The sequence below is a fragment of the Chanos chanos genome, chromosome 7 (assembly GCF_902362185.1).
Source record: "Chanos chanos chromosome 7, fChaCha1.1, whole genome shotgun sequence".
NCBI classification, from domain to species: Eukaryota; Metazoa; Chordata; class Actinopteri; order Gonorynchiformes; family Chanidae; genus Chanos; species Chanos chanos.
This window is the reverse complement of record NC_044501.1, coordinates 30,602,116-30,607,989: the sequence shown is the minus strand read 5'-3', so window position 1 is coordinate 30,607,989 and position 5,874 is coordinate 30,602,116.

Here is a 5,874-nt window from a genome sequence, read left to right as displayed (position 1 = left end):
ATCCTCCGTGGCAGCAGGGAATGGGTGTTGTCAGTGGAGACAGCATTAGAAAGCATGCCTCTGGTGTGTTGTTTCATGGTGAAGACTTAAGTTACCCCTGGGCCCTATTAGAGCTGCCCATCAGCTCATAGCCTACATGAAACACATACACACTCAAAGACACCTACACACACACACACACACATACACACACATACAAAACTAAACCAGCCGTTCTCTCATCCTGACCTTCGAGCGTGCTATCACCTCTGATCAACTGAGATCACTCAGATATACAGAGCATCAGAGAAGGAGACACACTATTGTGTCTGTGTAGCTCTGTGTGTGTGCATGCGTGGCATGAGTGTGTGTGTGTGTGTGTGTGTGTGTGTGTGTGTGTGCATGCGTGGCGTGTGTGTGTGCTAATATGTGGTACTGAAAAAGAGACAGAGAGGGAAAGAGGGAGAAGGTTATAGAACAGCCCCACCCCATTAAGAATACCCCTGAAGGCATTCCCACTCCATGACATTATTCATCACCTGAACATGTTACACTATGACCTTATTACACAACACAACCACACAAACTATGACTGAGAATCCACACACTCTCTCTCTCTCTCCCACACACACCAACACAGAAAAAGACTGCAGTCATCCATTTAGTTCAAAAACCCATACAAACATTTTTCCATGTCCTTTCAGCCTAGTCATATAGAGGGAAAAGGGAAGCATTGAACTGTTGTGAAACACTGACATTGCTTTGGGGTTTTTACAATGTACTGCTTTGTCCTGATGGTGTATACTATACAGTACTACCCCTAGATGGTGTGTTTCTACAGAGCGGCAGATCAGCTTCTAACACACACTCAAATTTAAGCACAGAGAGATTAGATAATAAATGACACGTAGAAACCCACACACGACTCACGCTCCGGTCTTGGAGGTGATGCTATTTCTGTTATGCAGCTGTGTAGTGTGTGGTGTAAACAGACGATAAGAGAGAGGGGGGGCAACAACAACAACAACAACACAGGAAAACACATTTTCCAAGTTCCTATGCAAGAGTAGCCAAGCAAGCACATTACACCTAGCTAGCCAAGAACCATAAGACTTCTCCTTGTTCTTTTATAACTGTAATAATGAGTTTCTTGTCTCTATTGACCCAAAACAATTATGGGCCACAATGAGAATCTTGAATAAGGGGCTTCACTATTGTGGAAGGATTAGGTTAAGCTTTGTAAGGATGTAGGGACTTCCCTCCTGAGGTTCCGCTACTATATTACTGCTGCTTTTGGGGGTTTTTTTCGTGGGGCGGCTGTGGGCAGGGGGGCTGGTGGAGGTGGTGGGCCAGGCGGGGCGGGGGGTATATGTAGTTCATTTAATTAACGGCTCTGGAAATGCTCAGGCAAGCGTGTTTGGACCCTCTGATTCACAGCGTGACTGGAGAAGAAAAAAGGAGGAAAACCGCGTCTCAGCTAAACCCTGAGGTCCAAACAGACAGGAATCATAATTCACTCCAGTAACTGATACATGTCCCTAATGACGTATTACCGAACGCCGTACACATGTAGCAAAAAAAAAAAGGGAAGACTAGATAACAGAGATTTTTTTTTTTCTTGCACTGCACACTTGAGTCAGAAAGAATATTAGCCTACATGCTAGCTTTGTAAAGATAACTCCATCTGTCCAGCAAATGCCTTTTCAGAATTCCACATTGATCTGTTTTCATTCAGCGTAAAGATACAGAATAAAACGGCATGGTTTCAGAAAAAGCAGCAGGGCTTTCTCACACTCTTGTACATGAACCCAAGATAAATGAAAGTTGTTGTAATCACGACTGTTTGACAAATTCCAGGCACTTGTTGACTTTGCTTTGACTAATTTAATATGTGTTGTGAAACCTATAGAGTGGGAAGAAAGGTGAGAACGGGAGGGGGGGGGGGGGGTTCGCTAAGGACAGGAGAGATGGTGGGTGTAGGGGAAAAGGGACCTCGGTGCATGGCCAAACATCCGTTCGGACTCCTCCTTACCTGGGCTGTTGCTCCGGCAACCATGCCTCCACTCATGGGTGCAACCTGAGGGATTCCTGCTCCAGTCTTTTGGGTATATCCAACAGCAGGGAGACGCGGAGAATGTGAAGCGATACAGAAAGGATGGGGGGAACGAGGGAGAGGGAGGGGGGACGTTCGCGTAAGGTTTGCAGAAGGGACGATGTAGTGAGCCACAGAGACTGGATTACTGAACGCCGTGCGGGAGGAATTAGTGCACGCACAGACACACACACACACACACACATGTGCACACACACACACACACACACACTCTCTCTCTCTCTCTCACACACACACACACACACATACACACACACACACACACACACACACACACACATACACACACATTGCTTAGAGGATTAAGTAGCTAGAAATAGAGGAGTCTTCTCAGCTGACCTAGAATCAGACCTGTGCTACACCAAGGAAGTGCAGTCAGACACACACAGAGACACACACACACACACACACACACACACACGCACACACACATACAGTCAGTGATCTGACCTCAGAGGCTGCCCCGTCTGTGTGTGTGTGTGTGTGTTCAGAGGGTTTGCTTAAAATTTGGGTAAGCCTCAACTTAAACTTCCCTCAGGTGAAGTACAAGCACCAGCGAATCCTAATAAATATAAAAATAAAAGTCCATCGCACTCCAGGAGTAACACTCTACACACACTACCTTCTATTCCCTTCCTCTCACTCAGCTGTCGTGTTTCCTCCCCGTCATATCTATGAACAGCTTATCCTCAAGCTTGACCTGTTAATCAAAAATAACAAATCCATGTCTGTGGATTTGTGTGGTTTATGTCCTACTACATCTTTTCGTCCATTCTCCTCCACGTCACAGAACAAAAGCAATGGTTTGGATGAGAAAAGTGTGAAGTCATTGGGTGGCGAACTTCCTGGAATGAAAGACAGAGAGAAAGAAAGAAAGAAAGAAGAAAGACAGGTGCATTCACACTCATCTCAAGAGGTAGTCCTGCAGGTAACATCTGGTCAAATAAATAGCAACAGCATCTCTAATGTGTGTGTGTGTGTGTCTGTGTGTGTACGTGTGCATGTGTGTGCGTGCGAGCCTGCATGTGTGTGTGTATGTGTGCAAGCCTGCGTGCGTGCCTGCCTGTGTGTGTGTGTGTGTGTCTGTGTGTGAATGTGTGCAAGCCTGTGTGCGTGCCTGCCTGTGTGTAAGTGGGTGTGTGTGCGCGTGTGCGTGCGTGTGTGTCTGTGAGAGTGTGTATGTGTGTGTGCCTTTGCATGTGCGTATGTATGTAGACACATGCTCTTTAATGACGAAAGATTTGCTCTTACTGTGACTACACCTAGTCCAACAAAAGCAACACAACCTTGTTGGACTCCCACACATTAGCTAACTTTGATGTTTCTATTGAATAATCACTGCAAAGACCACATTGTCTGCAGGAACCCCTAACTACAATAGAGACAGAAACCTTGGTAAACATGAGCCGAAGTGTGGCAAATATCAATACCAATCTATGTTAGTTTGAGCCAGTTCTATAACAATAAGCCTCTGGGCGGGGCGCGTGACATCACACGAGGGGACAGGCCTCTGAGTTCATTCAGAACTCTAAGACAAGTCAATCTCCAGCACTGGACAAAGGAGCGGGAAAAGCCAGCGCAGCACCGATAGGGATTCTGTTTTGCTGGTGTCACTTTGCAATCAGGCAGTGAATCAATACAAGCCTAGGGGACAATGTGTGCTCACAGCCAGAGCAGAGGGTTATGCAACCCAGCTGGTGCCTCTATCTGGCCACTAGCACTACGCTCATGCTAAAACCAGTTGGCTTTTCCTGTTTTGTTTTGTTTTTTTCTAGTATTTCTATTTTTTGTACTTTTTAAATATGTAAAAGCGGTTCGCTAGTCAAAACCCTCTGAAATGACACCGGTTGATGAAATAAACTGAATTACAGTAGGGGCAGTTCGATTGAGACTCATTTCCTCGCCTCTCCGTCTGTATGTGTTTGCCTCAGTCTATTGCTATTCAAAGCAGCCTTTCTCTAGAATAGAGAAAAATAGAATAAATACAGGTCAAAAGCGTTCAGCAACGCTTAATGGGATAATGAATGGAACACCTCATCCGCTAAATGAGCGAATGACAAATTCCGTCAAGGAAGGAAATGCAAAAAATGCCAGGGTATATTGTTTTCTCTCTCTCTCTCTCTCTCTCTCTCTCTCTCACTCTCTGTCTCTCTCTCTCTCTCTCTCTCTCTCTCTCTCTCTCTCCCGCTCATATAGCACCTCTCACAAAACTAGACGACTGTCAGTCATTCTCTGGCTCACGGCTAAAATCGATAAATCAATAAAACCCATAAAAATGCTTCTTATAACTGCAAATTCACTGAGTATACTCAAGTAACTTTAAGCATTAGCCCTGAGAGACACACTGAAAAAAACCAACGTCTATCATGACTTTCACTTAGTCAAAACTAAAAGTCAAAACTAACTGAATGTAAGGAAATGAGAAGTATGATTGGTGGAAAGGAAACACTGGTTCATTGTTTAGAGAAGTCATTAGCATATGAATGAGTAACTACTGTATCAGAACTGATTACCAAAATATTAGAGTTGCATCAGTGCACTGACATACAACGTGAGACTTAGACCGAATAACGAACATAAGACTGTGATTATGTGAACGTTATGGTAGCTTAACATTGATGTCAACTTACGATGTCACATTTCATCCATAAAGCCTTTGCTACAGAGGAGACATTCATCATAACAACTGACTCGGAACATGGAGTCGGAACCAAACGAAATAAGCAATTAATCCTGACTATAGGCCTAAAACAAAAGAGAGAGAATGGACATTCTCCAACAACAAGCTGTCCAAAACAAAAATGACTCTAGTTCTTGGAAACCTGGGTGAAACAGGGTGAAGCAAACCAGTACTGACCTTATACACCTCAAATTTTGAAACTGCATAACTTTGCTTTGCATAATTCTTGCAGAAAAGAAATATCATGAAATGTTTTGGAGGATGGCTTCCACTATGCAAAAGCTCTTGTTCTCATTCATTTCAATATACCACATAGTTTCCAGCTTAGCAGACAGGCTGTTTTGTTAGAAATACAAAGTCAGACGAGAGTGATTTTTATCATGTCTCACAGAATGATGAGTCACAACACTGCAGGAAACACAGCTCGCAAACTTCCCTAGCGGAGGAGTATAAAAAAAAAGGGCAGCACGAAAATAGAACGTGGAGCTACGGCAGGTTACCGAGAAAAAGATTTATCTTATAGTCCTCTTATTAGCAACATGTCCAATTCAGCAAACATCACCACAGTTTTCACTAAGGGCAAGTGACAGCTTGTCACTACCCTGTAAAATCCGTCATGTTCTCCTGTCCCTCAACATCATTGACGTTTACCAACCTATCCGAACTGAACAGACAGAATGGTGAGGAAAACAGAGAGCACAGACAGCTTAAAACAAAACAACAACAACAACAACAACAAAATACACAAGAATTAGAAAACCCTCTATGAAAAGGGAGAAGCTCTAGCCTCTCTTGGAGAAAAACATGATCAGATTTTAGTCGGGGGGTTTTTTTGTTGTTTTTTGGGGGTTTTTCAAAGATCACAGGTATACCATTGCAGTTGTGCTTCGGGCATCTCGTGGAATCTTCTGAAGGATTTCAAAGGTCAAGATGTCAAGGTCGAAAGCTTGTTAGGTTGGCTTAACAATCCTTTTAGCTCCAATTAGAATTCAGACGTACGAAGTCTGTAAATATATACAACGACTGCATTTTTACAGGATAAAACCATTGTTTCATATCCTCATTTTTATTTATTTTTTTATATTTTTTATTTATTTATTTT